Here is a 22,333-nt window from a genome sequence, read left to right on the forward strand (position 1 = left end):
TTTTCTGCCTATCAACACACACACACACACACACACACACACACACACACGCAGTTACCATTATTTAGGTTTAATATTTGAAATTATTTTCAATAGACTCTTTGTAAGAGTATGTATTATATTTTTCAAGGGGCATGGGGCTTTCTTTTTCCTTTCCCTTCTTGCTGTGTTCACATCCCCTTTGGTAAAATAAAGTTTATTTGGATATACTCTCTTGAATTCAAAGTAAACAAAAACCCCACACATTTCAGAAAATGAAGAAATAGGATATGTCAGAAAAATTAACCGTGTACTGAGTGATTAAACTATTTCGTGTAAGAATGTCATTTCTATTTTGTTTAAATGTAATGCAATTTACCAGACCATAAAGAACTCCTTAGATGAAATGGCTGTTTTCCAGGCAATGCTACTCTGCTGCTGATTGCAATATATTCTGACATCTATGACAGTTTTATAGTTCTTCTATTCTGTGCTCTGAAGTGTCCTTACTTTGATGAAGGCTTTCTCCTGAGTAAGGTACTAAAATTTTGTAGACTGAAAGGACGATAAACAGTTTCATAGGAAAACAGTAACACCACGTGGTGCAATTGTGTTGCTAATTTGTTTTATGTTAATATAGTAAAGTATTTCAAAAGGTCTTTAGATCAGGATTTAGAGGAGAATTTTTTACACATGTGAATACTCCAGGTGAAATATAAGAACAAAAATCATGAAAAAGAAATAAAGACTCACCATATCTTTGATAGCCTCTTCTGTCCAATACAAAACATATTAGAACAAGGTATATTATGTGAACTGTTTGAAATATTATATAACAGAGCTTAAAATGGATTTGAGTACAATAATTTTAATAAAGATTATCTTAGGCTAAACAACATAAATGTATGCTCTATAGAATAGTTTATTATAAATAGTGACCAAAGATTTTCATTGCTTTAAAAATACTCTTAGAGCATGTTTAGTAAATAATATCTGAAAAAATTTTTAGAGTTTCATGAATTGCTTGTGATAAGTACTGTATTTCCATTTTGATAAAAGCAGAAATATAAAAAGCAAATTCCTATTTAGAATGTGTTATATTAAATAACTATATGGAAACATACACAGAAAATGAAGTCTGGCCTACAACATCTAAATGATCAATTCACAAGAAAAGAGTTTACAATGCTATCAAACAATAAGAACATGAATGGATATGTGCATGCATACTCATATTGAAATAAGTTATGGAACATATTGGCATATGTAGATACACAGATATTCTTGTGACATTCATGTATAAATCAATGGAAAGTATTTCAGTTAGATCATTGTCCAATTTAAAGAGAGCCATCCTAAGTGATTTTTTTCAAATCACAATTAGTTAATAAATAATTTTATACCGAAGTAATGATACAATAAATTTTAAGAATATGGGCTTTAGGTTGTTAAATTTTTCATTATAGAAGTATGAATTAATCTTAGAAAAAAATTTAGAAATGAGGAGCCATCCCAATAAGTTATTTGAATCAGGAATTATTTTCATGAAGAATAAGTAGACTGCATAGAGCCCAGGATAAAGAGAAATACTATTATAATTGTCAATTTGTTTCATGAGCTATAACTTTTGAAGTGTATATATACTATTGCACCTCAACTAGATGAAATACTTATATAAATAAATGTGTTTGTATATTGGATAAACTTACTTTTTCATGGGCAGCACATGTAAATTGGAAAGGAAAAATATAATCCATTTTATGGCAAAGTATAAATGTTTATATGGCATATATAAATGTTGGATATACTAATTGGATATTATTCTTTTTTGCAATTTTTCATATTAAAGGCTTTTATCCTATTTTTTGGGAAGGATGGAAAACTGTCTAACACCAGAATTTTTTTGCAGCATTGACTAGTTTCAAGATCTAGGGTTGAGAGATTGGAGCATAGCTATAACTCATACGTTACAGTAAAAATCCTTGTGAGGTTAAAAGGATTTACTTGCTAAATCCATAGTTCTATTATCTACATTATTTCTGGGTCTGCTTTAATTCCCTATTTGTTTATTTGTTTTGCTTTGTTATGGATCACATTCTCCTGCTTTTTCTCATGTGCAGTAAGTTTTGATTATGGATATTATGGATGTTATGGTTTCAAGTGTCTAGGTGTTCTTTTAGGGAGTGTGGAAGTTTGTTTCTGGAGTGGGTTAAGTTACTTAGAAAAGAGTTTATTATTTTTCTACATATGTTTTTGTTTTGTTAGAAATGGTCTAGAATAGTGTTTACTCTTAGGTATGAGCCCTTTGGAGTCTCTGTTGAATGTTGCAAGTTTTCACACAAGAATTCTCCACTTATAAACACCTTAACATTTGACTCATCAATCCCACATTTATATAGTCAATAAAAATAAAAATATATGTCCAAAGAAAACTGTACTTGTTTATAACAGCTTCCTTCACATTTGTCAAAATCTGGAAACAAAACAGATGTTTATCAATTAATGAACAGATAAACAAAACAATGTATATCCATAGAGTTGAATACTGAGCAATAAAAGATCACTCAATAGAGATAAACATAAGAACATAAATGAATTTCAGAAAAACATTAAGCTGAATGAAAGAACCAGACACAAATTATACATACTGTATCATCTCTTTACATGCAATTCTGGAGGAGACAAACTTACCTACCCTAACAGAAAGATGAGTGGATGACTAGGGCTGAGATTTGGGGGAATTGACTGAGAAGGGACAGAGGGAATATTTTGGAAACTGGAAGTATTTCATGCCTTGATTATGTTGGTTCTGTTATGGATGCATACATTTGTCCAAACTAAAAAAAAAAAAAAAAGAAAAAGAAAAAAGACATTTAAGACAGCTGCATCTCATTATATGTGAACTACTTCTCAATAACTTGAGCTAATTCACTTGGGAAATGAGAGTAGCATGTAGAGGAGCCCAGGCTTTGAAGTCATATATAATGGGATAAAATCAATTCTCATATGTGTGACAATTGACAAGTTAATCATTCTCTCTAAGTCTTAGTTACCTCATCTATAAAATGGGGAATGATGGCACACATCTCAGATTGACTGTGAGTAACAATTCCATGTAGAGCACCTCTCACATAAAATATACTAAAAAATATGAACTCCTTTCTCTCTCTTTCGATATACTTTCTAATTCTAGGATATGAATCATCTAATGATGACATTATGAATTACTCAGCCAAAATGATGCTCCTCCAAAAGTGTAGAGCTTATATTTGAAGTATGTTTTAATTAGCATACTTAATATTTACATACATCAAAGCTAAGGCACAAAGACTGCCCAACATTAGTATGGTCTGTTTGATGTTGACCTTTCTAATAGAGTTACCTATAGATCATAGAGTGATCTGATTTCAGGGATTCAGTAGGTTAGTTAATGACTGAGATTTTATTGCCCAAAGCTAAACTAGCTTCTTTCACTCATTCATGATTATAAATAAATTTACAATTTAAATCTTAAAAGATATATATGAGTTGTTCCTAAAGAATTCTACTCTTCAAAGCATGAAAATAGGTAAGAACAGAAAACATAGGCAAATGTTTAGGCAAAATACACATGTGTGAGGGTATATTTTGAAATCTCTGAATAAAATATTCATTAAAATCTGTAGTTACTACAGTCTTTAACATTTGAATAGTTTAAGAAGTCATTTAACTATTCCATAAAAATTGCATAGATTTAGATTTTCATTTTCTTAGGCTATCTTATTTTCCAATAAAAATCATCACTGTGACCCATCTTGCATCATTAACTGACATCTCAAATTCATCTGCTGGTGCTATAATAAATAGCCTAGGGAAAGGCTATATGGGTGTGCATAGCACATTAAGTAAGCCTCTGAACACAGAGAACTAATAATTTTATACTTTCTTAGAGAGCAAATTGTTTGAAAGAAATAAACAAGTTTAAAAAGAGGTAATGAAAACTATATCTGGAAAAGTAATATAGTACTGAATACATTTCAACAACTTTATTATTATGCAACAATCTTTTTTCCCTACCTATGATTCCCTAAATTATTCCCCAGCACATTATCTCCAAAGATATAAAATAAAAGAATCAAAACTGCTAAATAAAAATAAGCAGGCTTATTTTCTTATTAGTCTCTCACAAGCATGCAAAACTGTGTTGCAAGTAAAAATACATTTTTTATCTCATATCGTTTTTTTTCTTAGGAAGCCTTGCAAGTAGCCACTGGACTAGGAGCAGAATGAACAGAAATTATCTGTGAAAGGTGAAATAAAACTCTGCTATTTTCTTTTATATGAGTATCAATCAAAGAGGGAACACATTTTAGAATCAAGACAGGAATTATTACTACTAAAAATAAAATATTTCTACCTCTAAGTTATTAAAACTATACGATATATACTGAGGGCATTCTGTAAACTGGTCAATATGCTAAACATTTTGTATCCATTAAAATATTTTATTTCATTAGCCTCATCTGATTGGCAATAATATTCCTTTTACAGGTTATTGGCATGAAGTCATCAGGTTGACTTATCCAAAACATTCGGGCAACGTACAGGCAGATTTAGTACTCTTAAGCTGAGGAAGTATCAATAACTTTAATAACTAAAAACAAAAAGAGCCAAATGAAATCTACTATCGTAGCTGAATAATCAAACTTGATATTTCTTTATAAGGATCTGTGAAAAAATACATCTCTGAGTTTATTTAAATAAAAATGTTTATAATGCATTATGTATCATGTATAGAATATAGAATGTAAAAATGGAAGTATAGAAAATAAGCAAGAGACAGTATTTAACCAAATTTTGTAATACATAATCATTTAAATATAAAAAGTCTCCACCAGTATCACCATTTTTATGTGTCTGTGTGTGTGTTCCTTGTTTGAAACCTTACAATTGATTCCAATGTAATATTAATTAAAGAATAGGGAAAAATGATATAGAATACTGATTGAAAAAACTTGATAACAATGTTCAAGAGCAAACTTCAAATTAATATTATTCGACTATCTCAATTGTCCTCTTGATATACTTCTGTGTGATTTGACTGATGAATAATATATTAGTTTGTAAGTATTTAAATCAATCATATTGTCCAGGTACTTTTCATATTCATTGTCAATCTGCCTTACATACAATGAAAATGCATTAGAAAAACACTGAAAGAAGTTCTTCAACACTCTAAAAGAAATTTCAAAATGGATTGCCAAATTTCACTTAAAATAATAAAAATAGTTTAATTAATTTAGTTATGAATGGATTTGGTATTCATCATTTTGGCATTATGAATAAAATAACACTTATAAATGAGGAACCATATGTTTAAGATGAATATTGGCTCATGTACTAGAAACTTGGCATGCAAAATATTAAGGAGGAGCCAAAGCACTCATTTAAGAAATTACTACATCAATGTTTTGCCCATATTTTTATCTTTGAAAATAAATATATGTTTAATAACTTTAATTCCTGTTAATTTTGAGGAAATATGGACAATCATACACATACATAACCAGTTAATATTTTACTTATATTTTTACTTATTTAATACTTATATATTATTTATTATAAGAAATTGGCTTACGCAGTTGAGTTAGGGAGGTGGCTAAGCACATCCAAAGTGCAGGCTGTCAGGAAGTGAGGTGCATATGCAGACCGAAACCACACAGTCACAGGAGGAGGCTGCTGTACACAGGGAAGATTAACTCTCTTTTCAGGAAGAGCCTACACCCTCTTCTAAAGACTTCCAAATTATTTAGTCAGGTCTGTCAGAGGTAATCTTCCTCTGAACTGATTAGGTCAGACAATCTCAGGATAATCCCTTAATTGAAAGTTAACTGATCAAGGAACTGAATTGCATCAAAATCCCTTTTGTTTTGTCATATAATATTACGGAGTCACAGAAGTAAAATCTCTCATGTCCTGTCCACACTCAAGTTGAGGGAATTATAAAGAGCATGTACACTAGGGGGTAGGAATCTAAGTGTCATCATAGAATTCTGTCCGCCAGAAAAATGCAAAGGTGGTTTTATGTTAGAAAATCACCAAGGTATTATAATTATATTATTAGCCTAAAAGAGAAAAAAGCCATAAAATTTCTTCCATCAGTTTTTATACATTTGATCATTTCTTTAACAAAAGGAAAGTTTCCTAACTTGATAGTTAGGTAATACCAATCATTACCTGGAGTATCAATGTAAGTAAAGGAAAAGTCATAACTCTAAAATCTCACTTCTGTATATAGATTTCAGGTAAATTCTCACACAAAACCATAATAGGAGAAATGCAAATCAAAACCACAATGAGATATCACCTCACACCTGTCAGAATGGCTACAACTAAAAAGAAATAACAGATATTGACAAAGATATGGAGAAAGAGGAACCATCCTACGCTCTTGGTGGGAAAGTGAATTGGTGCAGCCACTGTGGAAAACAATATGGAGGTTTCTCAAAAAAACAAAAATAAAACTACCATATGACCCAGCAATTCCACTCCTGGGTATATAACCTCGCCAATAAAAGCACTAATTCAAAAAGATACATGCACCTCAATGTCATAGCAGCATTATTTATAACTGCCAAGATATGAAAGCAACTTGTGTCCATCAACAGATGAATAGATAAGAAGATGTGGTATGTGTGTACACACGTACGCATGCACACACACACACACACAAAAGAATACTCCTCAGCCATAAAAAAAGAAAGAAATTTTGCCATTTGCATCAACAAGGATGGACTTGGAGGGCATTAAGCTAAGTGAAATAAGTTAGAGAGAGAAAGACAAATGCTCTATGATATCACTTATATGTGGAATCTAAAAAATACAGCAAACTGGTGAATATAACAAAACAGACTAACAGATATAGAGAACCAACTAATGATTACCAGTTGGAAGAGGGAAGTGATGAGGGGCAATATAGTGGTAAAAGATTGAGGCATAATCTATTATGTATAAATTAAGCTACAAGGCTCTATTGTACAACATGGAGAATATAGTCAATATTTTATAATAACTATAAATGGAGTATAACGTTTAAAAATTGTGAAGCACTATATTGTATACCTGTAACTTATATAATATTATACATCAACTATACTTGAAAAAATAAAGTATACAAACACAAAAAAACAAAACAAAAATACAAAACAAAATATAATGAGATGAAAACAATAATGTTCACTGCAAATTTTTATTTCTTTTCTGGTGATAGCCAACAGTTGAAAGCTGTATATTTACCCATGACAGGGGAAATAGGTATGTAAAATTTCATATAAATACAATAATTAGAAGTAGTAACACAAAGCAAATTTCTTGTTAAAATTATCAGTGACAAAGGTAAATAAAGGAATGATATCTGTAGCAAAATATCATTTGTGCAATTTAAAAATTCACTTATACAAATCAATACTATATACTTTATAAGAATTTCTACAGATAAGAATAAATAATACTTATTAACCATCACATACAAAGAGAGACTAGGAGACATGATCACCAGGGAGTACTGGTTATGATGTATATGGGATCTCTGTACTATCTTTTCAACTCTTCTGTAAATCTATTTTGAAATAAAAAGTTATTAAAAAGTAAAAAAAAAAAAAAAATCTCCTTATTATATCTATTAAAAACAAATCCAGGCCATCTTAATAGAAGGTATACTTTATAATATTAACATGACAGTAGCATTAATATCTGGCTACTCTATTTAGTTCTATAATGGTCTTAACAGTTTTGAATCAACATCTACTTATTTTGATATTTATATATTTATATACCTAAGATATGGATATGCTTATGTACTTTTAATTCCATGTTATAAATCAGAAAAAAAAGAGATTCTGAAGATTAAGTGATTCACTTAAGGTAGATTAAGCTTCCCAAGTGAAATGCTGTGTATCGGTGACAGTGAGCCAAGATTTTGATTATCTTCAGACATTGGGACATCTGGGCTAAATCTGGAGAAGCAACGATCAGACTTGGCAGACTAGCCCAATGCCATACCACTATTTTTATTTACTATATGTCCCAGGATATGAAAAAATTAAGAAGAATTACACCGTGCCAGCCCTTCTCCATGTTTATATATAGCATTTTAAAAAAAAGCATAACAGCTCTTTAAGTCAAATGTTTATATAAAGCACATCTATAATGTGATTGCTGTATAACTGCTTGCAAAAATATCTGTTGATGTAAAACAGAAACATTTTAAGATGCTTTATGATTGATATAGTGAGTGGCTGCGTGGTATCTGAATTATCTCTCTATGTCTCAGTAATTCCCAACCTTTGAAGCAAATGTTTAATTCTGTTCTATAAGCTGAATACAGATTACCAAGGTTCTTCTGGTTCTATGACAGTGGGCAAGAATTAAAGCTAAGATAATCAACTGCACCTGGCGGAGAATCAGAAGCCACTGGTGCAATGATGTAACATCAATATACGTTTTCCAGAATCGCGCCTGTATCTGCATTGTCTAGAGCCCAATGTCAGGGGTATCTATGGGGCAAGATGTAGCATTTCTCATCAGAGAAGGAGGCAGTCTTTTTTATTAACAAAAGTTTTTGCAATATATGTAAGAAATGAATTCACCATTAATTTCCCTTTTTACTAGGCTCTAGGTTGTCAAGGAAAGGAAGGCAACAGACATGTTTGGATATTGGAGAGGATATTATACAATGAAAGTCTCTACCTTAGTAGGATGGAAATTGTGTCATCACTAAAATATGTTTCTCTCTCTCTGTCTGCCTAATAGTTCCTGCCTCTCCCTTGCTACCTTTGAAGCCTAAAAGGCCACAGAAATTAGAGGCATCACATGAAACCTTTACCATGTTGTTTTTATTCTTCCATTAGAAAAAATGTTTTTTTCTTTTACATGTATCTGAATGAATTTTATAATGATGAAGAAATGTTTTAATAATCAAATCTTTCAAGCTAGTGATGATTCAAAATCTGACTGTTTGATCTTGTCAGCTTTCCAGAATGCCTTAAAAAATGAACAGCACATTTTCAGATCATTATAGCAGACATTTTAAGTTGATGGCGTGATATTTTATCTTCAAATGGAGAAAATGCCCAAGAGTAAGCAATTTTCAAAATGTATAGCCCAACAAAGATAGGAACATATGAAATAATTGTTATACTGAAATATGATGAACAGTTTCGAGCTTTTCTGATTAATGGACTGTTCAGAAAGATGTGCATCTGGGAGCACTGAGTTTAAAATTAAATGTGAGGAATGCCTGAGTTCTAATTTCATATCTTCAAACAGTATGACTCTAATTTATGCAAGCTGTGATGGATTTTTTTAAGCAGCATTTAAGATGAGCAGTGTCAATTTCACAGGAGAATAATAGTGATTTACTTTGTGTTCATTACTTCATAGAGGTAAATGAAAAGGGAAAATGAAGTCAACTATTTGTTTGGCGTCCAATCAATACAATGTTTAAAAATTTTTTAAACTTTTGTCCACTTTAAGTGTTCCTCATATATGAGCAGTATGTCAGCTTAATACTGAATTATAAAATCCTTGCCAAAATCTCAAAACTTTGCATAAGTAATTGTTCTTTAAAACATTAGCTGACTTTGATAATATTTGAAGCTCACATTTTAAAAAATAAAGGTACATACAATCTTGTCTATTCATTTTCTATGTATATCTGTATTACAAAAAAGGTCAAGAATTTTTTTGTTAGAATTGATGTCTTGGAAGTCTTAACATGTATTTTTAAAATTAAAAATAAAACTAAAATAAATATATGTAGAATTTTTAAGGAAACTACAAAGAAGTTAAAACAATATGTAACAAATAGCTTGATGAGGTAAAAACAGAACTATGGAATGAAAATCCATAACAGCAACAAAAAGAATTTATCATGACATATGTGAATCCAAGACTCATTCTTTGTGAAGAAATAAGACAGTTGACTTTTTGACTAAATTTTAATTAGGAGACAAAATTATTATTTTTCAAATTGAAAAAAGGACACCTGAAATGTAGATGAAATTTCAAATAACAAAGTGGATGTAGAGCTAAAGATAATTTATAGAAAGTATTAAAAAATCTGAATAGACCCAAACCAAGTAAGGAAAACATGTTGGGAAGCCACACAGTCTTCCCTTATAAAACAGAAATAAACAGATAAAGAAATAAATAATTGAACACATATATAACATTAAAATGCTCAGATTGTTGAATACAGTTTGATGGAAAATTCATTAAATTTCTTAAATACCAGAAATAAGTTACTTAATAATTTAATAGGAAAAAACAATCCCACGTATAATCATATTCAAAAATAACATAAATAGATTTTAGGAAGATGGTAACACTGACTACAGCTTTTTAAATTAATTAATTAATTAATTTATTTATTTATTGGCTACATTGGGTCTTTGTTGCTGCATGCGAGATCTTTCATTGTGGTGTGCGGGCTTCTCCCTAGTTGTGGTGAACGGGCTTCTCTCTAGTTGTGGCATGCGGATTTTCTCACTCTGGTTGTGGCACGTGAGCTTCAGGGCTCGTGGGCTCTGTAGCTTGTGGCATGCAGGCTCCCTCGTTGAGACGCGAGAGCTCAGCTGTTGTGGCACACAAGTTTAGTTGCCAAGTGGCATGCAGGTTTAGTTGCCACGTGGCATGTGGGACCTTAGTTCCCAGACCAGGGATCGAACCCACATCCCCTGCATTGGAAGGCAGATTCTTTACCCCTGGAGCACCAGGGAAGTTACTAGCTATAACTTTTTGCTCTGTGCAAACCCCAACTTAAAATCAGACAGAACAATTAAGCAGCAAAATCTGAATTCATCAACAGTGTTCACAATAAACTAGGTGACAAGTCATCCAAAGTAACACCTCAAAGAGCAATAGCTACAAGACATGTGTATTATCCATGTCTAAACAAAGCAGAGCAGAGGGAGGTAAGAGAGGGCCTGACAGACCAGAGATCTGGGACCCCAAACTAGTGAGTGGGGAGTGGTTTTTCCTATTCCAATAGCATCTGACAGCCAAGTTTATGACAGGGACTAGTGGAGTAATCTACCTCCTAGAATCCCTGAAAACCGAGTTGGCAGAGCTCTTTTCCAGTGCAGGAACCCTGAGTAAGGAGAAGGTGTTGGGCTGCCAACAAAACTGCGTATGACAGGAAAAACAGGCACAAAAGAAAGATAAAGACCAGAAAGGATAGTGGAGGAGGATATAGAGCGAGGGAATCCGATTTTGGGGACATTAGATTTTGGAACAAGAGACTAGATTTGGGGACATTACAGTTAAAAAAAAAAAAAAAAAAAAAAAGACTGAAGAGGATATTCTGTGAACTCAGAATAGCTTTCCTGAAAAAGATTCATTGTAAACACTCAAGAAAACTAGTTTCACACACAAAAATAAACAACATAAAAAAATTGAGGTCAAATACCACAACATTTTTTTTAACAAAATAGAACAGCATTACTTCACTATAGAATATGAAGATTTGCTAGAAAAAGATCTGCTCACAGAACAGATTTAAAGCTATTAGCTTCTACAGCAAATGAGTGAAGATGTTAATAAAATGACAAAAAACATGAAATAACACAAGAGAAAAAATTAGAAAAAATCTCAGGGATGAGATAACAGACTTCAAGAAAGAATTAAATCAAATATATCTCTATTTAGAAAAAAAATCATGAGCAAAGTTTAATTTTACTCTTTATTATTGATGTATAAATTAAAATTTATAATTGCATTTGTCTCATATATGGCTTACTCAAACATGGTCTATTTTTTTTTTTGCTAATTGGTTATTGAGGTGAAAAATAAAGCCAATTTGTTACTGAGGTGAAAAATAAACCCAAGGACCTTTGACATTTTATGGACGATTTTCATATTTATTTTTCACTATTATGAGCACTTCTGATATTGTCTAGTTACTTTACATTGCTTCTCAATGTTCTTAAGTAAAAAGTGAAGAATAGAATGTGGGCATATTCATTTTTGTACAATCTAAAGGATAAACCAGCAACACATCATTTTTGGTCCTTACTAACATTTTCATCATATGGATTGAGTGAGTTAGGTATATTAAATCTTATAAATAGTTTTGGTGAGTTGCTAAAATCACATGTATCCCTCCTAGAGACCAGATATAAGTGACATTTCAATTCAAATTTATATTTAAAGCTTAATATTTTAATCTCAAATTTTGTGTTTTATTTGGAGAATGTGATCATATAACTGTGATTTTAATAGATATAAAGCTAAAAATACATAAAGAATAGATTTTTATAGGTCTTTGTAGTAATTTCTGAGTCGTGATATAATATAAATATAGAAGGAGAATGAATTACTCCCATGGCAGTAGCTTGAATTGACAGAAGAGTGTGCACTGGCTTCAAAATTATAGCTGATTATTACCAAAAAGATGATATTGAAATATCAGTAAGCTCAACCATTGCATTTTATTCCTAATTTAGTCAATTAGTGATGTATGATTCCAAGCAAAATCTGAACAGAGATTACATTACTTCCCATGAGTATAATCCAACTACTTCATCCTTATGGTAGAGGAATTATTCAGTTATAAATATCTACTGAAGAAGGTCAATGGTATAGACCTTCTTATGCTAAGCTTTTCTGCACAATTTAGGAAGCTGTGATCTATTTGTGTCTGTTTGTATAGCCCAACTACCTATTTTCTTATCAATTATTTGTGGTATATTTGTTCTGAGAAAAAGAAAAATAGACATTGCATGGAAAATGTGATCAGTTTTAATGTTTTAAATGCATATTGGTTGATTAGATTTTTCCCTGTCATAAGGGGGAAAAAAACTGCACACATTCAATACATATACATTTTGTTTTAAATCTTTTGCTTATGTGTAATTTTTTGGAGGAAAGAAATATTTATTATAAAGCAACTAAGTTACTCTTTTCAAACTATATGAACTATATGTGCTACTGATAACATTGCTACAAATCCCTTTCATTCAAGCTAAATAGACATATATTATAGAGTAAAGCCATGTATTTACATTATTAACTCTGCCTTAAAATGCTAAAAATGCAAAGAGGTTAAAGGGAAAACATTTTAGCTGTTTAATCACGTGGAGTACTTCTGTTATATTCAGACTAAAAAAACTTGGAAGATAAAGTATTTTTTTGAAAAAGTAAAAATTTAGAAGATAAAACATTATGCATTTGACCATGGTTCTGATAAAAGCTAAATTGAAGGAACTGTACATCATCTTTAGTCAATCACAAAGCATGAACTATTGTTTAGAATTACATAAAGAGAAATGGCTACATAACTGGTACTTTGATTTTTGTTTTGTTTTGTTAGCTTTAGGCCCATTATAACACTTGGAAAGAAGTAAGATGCTAGAAATATTTCTGATACTTTTATGTACATTAAGATTTTAGTTCTCATTGTCAAAAACACCACAGAAACCCTCTTTAATGATTTAAACATTGAAGATTTGCAATTGATATATAGAGAAACTGTGTTGGATTGCCTACTTTCTGGGACATTTATAATAAAATATAAAATGTTGGATTAAATCCTATTAACTACTGAAGTGGATACTGTGATTAACTCTCTCATCCTGTTCTACCAGGAGAAAGCTAAAATAAACTTTCCTGGAATCTATTGTAGCCGAATGAAGCTACACCAATTAGAGGTAGTTGGATAAGATTTGGATGGCAGAAATTAAACAGAAGACACCTCCGTGTTCATGGCAGTTAACACAAATCCCCAAAATGAGAGTGTTTGTAGCAGCTAAACAGTCCATTCACGTGTGTTGCAGGTGTGAGGAAGTCGTGGTAGTGGCCATGGTGAGGGTGATAGCAGTGACTCCTTAGTACTAGACAACAAGCTCACAGCTGGGATCTTGAAAACAAAAGTCCCGTGCCTGTCCTCTTGCTTCGGATCCAGCCTTCAAAAGATGTTACAGTCACTATATTTAATTATCCATGGCTTAGGTTACTGAGGATTATTTTTTCTCTTGTATTAAACCTTAACCCACATAACTACCAATCCTTAATACTGCATTTATGGGGTGTAAAGAACTTGAATTTACTTTCTTTAACTGGCATTTCTTTTACTTTTATGTATGAACAGCATTACATTTTATATGAACAGCATTAAATAGCATACTAAATATTATTTGATAGTGTTTGGGGGGGTCTTTGGTTTTATTTTAGAAAAATATAAATTTACCTAAAAAGAAATGTATTATTTTTGTCTTTGAGTTTCACTTAGGATCAGCTTCACACTAACCTGGCTTAGGAAACGGTAAATACAATGACAATAATAAAATTGTGTAACTCTTTATGTTTGGCAAGTAATTTTCCAAGACTTCATTTTTCCAAACATTGGAACATCAAAACCCCAAAATAGGAAATATTATTTATGGTCACCATTCAAGACTCTAAGTAATGATTCCTGAGAATTTAAGAACATGACCAGTAATATTTATGTCATCCCAACTTTTATATGTTAGAACTAACTCCCATGTGATGGTATTGGAGTTGGGGGCCTTTGGAAGATGATTAAGTCACGTAGGTGAAGACCTCATGAGTGGGATTAGTGAGTGCCCTTATGAAAAAGACTCTATGTGAGGACACAGTGAAAAGACAGCCATCTATGAACCAGGAAGGAAGCTCTCACCAGACAAGGAATCTGCTAGTGCCTTGACCTTGTACTTCCCAGCCTCTGGAATTGTGTGAAATGCATGTTTGTTGTTTAAGTCACCCAGTCTAAGGTATTTTTGTTATAAGAGCCTAAATATACTAGGACATCTGGATATTATTCTTGAGGACTTTGATATAAAAACAAGGTAATTATTAAAACTGAATCTTAAAAAGAAACTCTTTAACTTACAATTTTGGAAATAATTATCCCAATTAAAATGGAATGTAGAAACTTCAGAGGAATAACTAGATATGACGATCACTAATTGTTAATGTGTCTGCTGTTAGACTGGCTTTATATCCTCTTTCTGAGGATGGTATGAATGGAATAGAATAAGCTCTGTAATTATTATTCTCAAACATTATTGGAAAATTTTCTCATAATTTTATAATTTAATTTGTTGTAAGTCTATATTCTAATGTTATATAAACTTCCTAAAATGAACTTATGTAGACACACATATTGCATACACAGACACATATACACATTTATAGATTTGTCATCCTCCTTGTATTTGTGAAAATGATCTTAGATAATGAATGAGGTAGAAAAAAATGGAGAGAAATAATGAAAACTCAGATAAAGAGGCAAGAAAAGGAAAGGGAGAAAAATAATTTATTTTTAAGCAGCAATCTTCACTTGTACACAGATAAACAGTAGATTCTCCTTTTTGGTGAAATGCTTGTATTTTTGTAAGCAATTTTGAACTTGGTATTAAATAAGAAATCCCTAGATATGCTTGTGTAGCATATCTTTATAATGAATAAAGTAACCATATTGTACACAAAAAACTTACTTTTTTGCTTTACCAGGAGATACATGTTTATAACAATATTATGAACAACTGAGAATCATATTTCTTAAATTTCTCCTGTTGCAACGCAAGCAGTATAATGTATGCACGTGAAAACTCTTTATATCTATGGACTATGGGAATCTTATTGATCATGCAACAGACAAATAGACTGAATGTGCCCAGGATTTAGCTTTACCAAAAGGAGATAAAACAGAAAGAAAAAGTCAATAATACAGAAATTTACACATCCTAATATAAAAAACATTATATCTTAATTATCAATCATTTTATTATTTTATGAATAAGACATATTTAGTTAGTTTAAAATTTTTTTAAATATGTAATAGAGATGATTTTGTATAAAATTGGGAGTCAACAGATATATACATTTATGTATTATATATAAACAATGTGATATGAAAATATATATTGTTGTATTATGTGCATTCTTTTCATTTTTCCTTCTCACAATATCTCGTGGAGATTGATCCATCTCAAGATGTTTAGAGGTCATTTATTACCTAGATGTGCTGCATAGTAGCCTAGGATATGAATCTATAGCCTTGGTCTACAGACCTTTACACAAATGGTCAGCTACTAAATATTTTAGACTTTGTGGGTTAAATGGTCTCTGTCACAGCTACTCAACAGCATCACTGTAGCATGAGAACAGTCATAGACAGTATGTAAATAAATTGATGTGGTTGTGTTCCAATAAATTGTTATATAGAAAAACAAGCAGGCGCTAGATGTTCAAATCTCATCTATACAATTAGTTTTAAAGATCTCTCCCTGATAGTCAGTTTGGTCCTTTCTGAATAATATGCAATTACAAACAGACCTGCAATAAGTATCTTTATTTATGCATCAGATTTTCACACATAATTATATTCACACACATACATTAAAATAATTTCATAGAAGTCTTAATTCCCTTTGCATAGAGGATCATCAACTTATACTCCAAGCACTCTAATCTGGTACATGAAAAATCATATCTAATTGTATTTTTAAAATATGTTCCTCTACTTATCAGTGAAATTGAGGATAATTTCATTGATTGGTGTCATTTATCTTTACCTTAGACTGCAAATATATATACTTTGCTTATTTTTCTAAACATAATTCAACATTATCTTGTCTAGTTACAAAAATATTTTGTTCAAAATTTTATCTAAAATAAGTTTATATTAGATATGTTTATGAAAAATCCTTTTAATGGATGGTCCTGAGGGGCCAATAAATTCTTACAGTGAATAGCAGTCAAGCAGTTCCTATGCCTAAAAGGAATCAGGCATATGTATTTACAATGTTGTTAATGCTTTTACTAGCTTCTTAGGGAAATGGAAATTAACCATTTTTTTGACACAAGTAGCTGGCTTTCTAGAATGGAATAACCTACTGAATAGTCAAGTATGGCACTAGCTAGAATTGAACAGCTTGTGTGATGAGGCAGCTGTACAGGAAGATGCGGTATGTTCCCTGAACTAGTGGCTATTATGCGGTGTTCTTTCTTATTAAACTTAAATAATTTTATCATTGAATAAATGTAGGAATGTTTTCTTTCATCATGACACTATTATACTTTCACGACATGTTCCAAAACATGGACCATCCTTCTTTGAAGGCATTAGTTCATAACGGACCAATACTTCCACATGTGAAAAATATGTCTGTTGAACTTGAAATTGTGACTGGCCCTGTTCAGTTTTTGTTCTTCATGCTCTGCCACAATAGTGAAGTTAGAGGGTTAATGAACAATTGTGGTCATTGGTCTTGATGATCAATGGGAAATAGCCTTAATGACACTTTCTTTCCTTTTACAGATAAAGAAACTGAAGCTGGTCATTTTCAGTAAAAACTATTCTACAGAAGTGATTTCATAGTTTAGTAAATAATTTGCATCTTAAGTGATAATTTAATCAAATTATATCTTACATTTGAGACTCAGAAAATTACAGTGACTTACCCAAATAAGATGTATGATAAATATAAAGTTTTCCTAATTCTCAGTCTAATAATTTCTACTTGAGGCTTGACTTCATCTAGGATTCAATTAAGGTCACATATCTTTAGAACTGACAAATGTTGAATTGTCATCCTGAATAATTTTTTTTTAATTTTTAAAATAAAATTTTAGCATAATGTACTTGGCAAAAATTGTGAGCATAATTCTATATCACTTTATTATTGCTTAGGGATATAGACTGGACTAGGCATTAAGATCTTCTTTAAAACATTATTTCATAAAATATGATTTTTAAATAAATTATAAAGAAAGCATAAGTGATATTAACAATGAATATTTGAAACATTTCAAAAAGAGGTTCTCTGTCCTATCAGATTTGCAGACTTTTACCTGACTAAAAAATGTGTTCAGAACTACTGCTTTGGGCAATAATAAAAGTTTTCCACTGAGTTTCTTTTAAAATTATATCTTATCAGATAGAATAATTGGTTTTGTTTTAGTACTTGAATAATATAATTTAGGTATATATATAATACAGTTAAAAATATAAACCACCTACTTACCTTTTTCAGCATACAGCATTTACTATTAAATGCTATTAATTGGTAAGAGGTGAAAGATTACATGATTTTGGCTTCACTGAACCTAAAATTATTAAAAGTATTCAGAATCATTTTATTTCGGTCTGGCAAGCATCCACCCCAAAATAAAATCCAAGGGAATTGAAAAATGCAACAACAAAATAATAATAATGATACTGTCAAGTAAGTTTTATAATGTGGTATATATTATTGCTGTCAATAATTTTACCTATTGCCAATCCATTTTGTTTTAAAATAGTTAATTCTCAATAATTATTTTAATTAATTTAAACTTCTAGAAATAAAAAAAAATAGGTTGTTTTGAAGAAATTGTCTAGGTGAGAAAAATTGGAAACAATAGAAAACAAATATTGAAGTTATCTCTATTTGATGCCACTAAAGCAAAGGTGTAACGGAAATTTTAAAAGGTGAGCAAGATAGTCACAGTTCTGCTTTCTTTCCTCCAATATGCCTGGGACTGAGAGGCTGAGAAGCTAAATAGAAAGTAGCAGTTAAATGTCTGAGAAAATTAGCATGCGTCCAACATTTTCAACAAAGTGGGGAACACTAATGGAGTTCAGGCCAACCAAGATGGAGAGACCTTAACAAACAACCAAGTTCCAGTTGGGGCACAAAAGGGCTACAGCTTAAGACAAACCAGTAATGAACCAGTTCTCATAAAGACTAAGTGTAGGCTCAAATCAGTTCAATTTCTGATTTGGTTGAGGTCATATATCCCTAATATACTCTATGACAAAGTCAGAAGTAAATTATGTTAAAATAATAAAACATCATCTAGAATATAAAATTGTCTTTAAACATACCACAGTGTTGGACATTCAACAAACAATTACTAAGCATACAATAAGGCAAAAACACATGATCAGAACTCTGAATATTGCAGGACAGAGTAAGTTCTCACTGCACCATGACTCCCATGATTAACCACTCTAAGCTCTGGAAATAATGTGGAAACAACTACTAACATGGAGTTGAAAAAATCAGATTTTGGAAGGAAGTGAAAACTTAGATGAGAAGAATAACATGGAATTATTTCCCCATTTTTCTGGCATTTTGCCTGAATATATGTATATACATGCATACAGTATAGGAAACTTTGATAGAACAATTTGATAGAACAAGTAGTCTTTCCAGACTCATGAACCTGATGATAAAGTTAAGAGAAACTGAAGATACTGGAAAGTGAGGAGGGAATCACAGAAAAAAAAAAAAAGAGAGAGAGAGAGAACAAAAGTGGAGGAGGTTCATATTGTGTGTATAAACTCTTCCTAGTCCTTGACTATCCCACCCATATGCAGGGCAAACACAAAACAAATCATATCAAGTGATTTGAGAAGACACTTAAGAGATACAGCTTAAAGTTTTGGTCAAATCAGGGTATAACCCCAAACTGCTTGATATAAAATAACAGCAGTGGAATAATCAGTAAATGTGACCCTTTCTCAAGACAATTATGGACATCAACATTATAATAACTTACATGTTGGAATTAGGAAAAAAAATAATTTAAAGCAATTCTTATTACTATGCCTACAAGTAAAGGAATGCTTGCACACTATAAATGAAAAGATAGAGATTTCAGCTGACAAACAGGAAACTAATGGCAGTTATAGAATTAAAAATAAATACAGTATGATTTGCTTGAGAAGCATAAGTAAATAACAGTAGGTAACAGAAGAAAAAGTCAATGAATTTGATGGCACTACAATGCACCAAAATCACTCTGAAGAATAAAGGGAAAGAGAGATAGCTGAAATATGTATATGAACAGTCTCAGGTATATGTGGAAGATGAAAGAAAATCTAATGTATATGTAATTAGTGTCATGAAGAAGAAGAAAAAGAGAATAAGGGAGAGAAATATATTAAAAAACAATGGCCATAAGAAAATATATGGAAGAAAAAATCAAGGCAAATATAAACGTTTATATCTGATAAAGGCAAATATATAGAAAAACTAATATAGCAGCCAATTAAAATGTTAGTAGAAGGTTAAAAGACACTAGTCTTAAATCAACTACAACTGCAACATGTCGTTAAGGGTTACATAAAGTAAAAAGATGTAAAATATGACATCAAAAGTATAATAAGTGAGTGGGGGATAGTAAAAATGGACTTCTTTTAGAATACATTCATATTTAAGTGGCTTATCAGCTTAAAATAAGCAAATATATATAAAGGTTGATATATATAATTCTCATAGTAACCACAAAACAAAAATCTATAATAGAAACACAAAAAATAAAATGTCCATCAACAAAGAGATGGATAAAGTATATGTGGTATATATACACAACGGAATATTACTCAGCCATACAGCAGAATGAAATTCTGCCACTTAAGACAACATGGAAGGACTTAGAGGGTATTATACTTAGTGAAATAAGTCAGACAGAGAAAGACAAATACTGTATGATATCACTTATATGTGAAATCTAAAAAAATAAAACAAACTAGTTAATATAACAAAAAAGAAACAGATTCACAGATATAGAGAACAGACTAGCGGTCACCAGTTGGGAGAGAGAAGTGGGGGAGGGGCAAGATAGGGGTAGCAGATTAAGAGGTGTAAAACAAATAAGCTACAAGAATATATTCTACAGCACAGGGAATATAGCCAATATTTTGTAATAACTGTACTTGGATTATAACTTTTAAAAAATTTGAATCACTATGTTGTACATCTGACACATAATATTGTAACTCGACTATGCCTGAATAAAAAATAAAATAAATAAAATAAAAATAAAGTTAATAAAAATGACCATATTACTTTTAAAGCAATTTACAGATTTGATGCAATATCTACCAAAATACCCATGGAATTTTTCACAATACTAGAACAAATAATCCTAAAATTTGTATGGAACCCAAAAGACCTCAAATAGTCAAAGCAATCTTAAGAAAGAAGAAAGCTGGATATATCATGCTTCCTAATTTCTAACTATAATACAAAGCTGTAGTAATAGCAACAGTATGGTACTGTCCAAAGTAGACACATAATTCAATGAAACAGATAGAGAGCCCAGAAATAAACCCAAGCTTATACAGGCAATTAATCTATGACAATGGAGGCAAGAATATACAATGGGGAAAAGATAGTCTCTTCAATAAATGATATTGGCAAAACTAGACATCTACATGTAAAAGAATGAAACTAGATCTTTTCTTACACCATATACTAAAACAAACTCAAAATGGAATAAAGAATTAAATATAAGTCTTGGAACCAAAAAACTCCTAGAAGAAACCTAGGCAGTATGCTCTTTGACATTGATCTTAACAGTATTTTTTTGAATCTATCTCCACAGGCAAGGATAATCAATGCAAAAATAAACAAATGGGATCACATCAAAGTATAAAGCTTTTGCACTGCTAAGGAAACCATCAACAGAATGAAAAGTATGCCTACTGAATGGGAGAAGATATTTGCAAATGATATAGTTGATAAAGGGTTAATATCCAAAATATAGTAAAAAAAAACTCATGCAACTCAGTATAAAATAATGATTAAAATATTGGCAGAGGATCTGAATAGATTTATTTTCCACAGAAGACATACAGATGGCCAACAGGCAATGAAAAGATGCTCAGCATCACTAATCATCAGGGAAATGAAAATCAAAACCACAATGAGATATCACCACAAACTTGTCAGAATGTCTATCATCAAAAAATATAATAATAATAATAATAATAATAATAACAAGTTTCATGAGAATGTGACAAAAAGGAAATCCTCGTGCACTGATGAGAGTATAAATTGGTACAGCCATTATGGAAAACAGTGTGGAGTTTCCTCGAAAAATTAAAAATAAAACTACTTCACAGTCCAGCAATTATACTTCTGGGTATTTATTTGAAGAATATAAAACATTGATTTAAAAGATATATGCACCCCAATGTTCATTGTTCATTTCAGCATCATTTATAGTAGACAAGACTTATAAGCAAACTAAGTGTCCATTGATAGAGGAATGGATAAAGGAAATGTGGCATATATATATATATATATATCTATATATATATATAAAATGGAATATTAGCCATAAAAAGAATGGCATTCTGCCATCTGCAACAACATGGATGTACCTAAAGGTTATTATGTTAAGTGAAATAAGTCAGACAGAGAAAAACACATATCATATGATTTCATGTACATGTGGAATCTATAAAACAAAGCAAACAAACAAGTATAACAAAACAGACACAAGCTCATAGATACAGAGAACAAACGCATGGTTGCCAGAGTGGAGGGGAGTAGGGAAATCAACAAAATAGGTGAAGTGA

This window comes from Balaenoptera ricei, chromosome 18 (genome assembly GCF_028023285.1).
Source record: "Balaenoptera ricei isolate mBalRic1 chromosome 18, mBalRic1.hap2, whole genome shotgun sequence".
Classification (NCBI taxonomy): domain Eukaryota; kingdom Metazoa; phylum Chordata; class Mammalia; order Artiodactyla; family Balaenopteridae; genus Balaenoptera; species Balaenoptera ricei.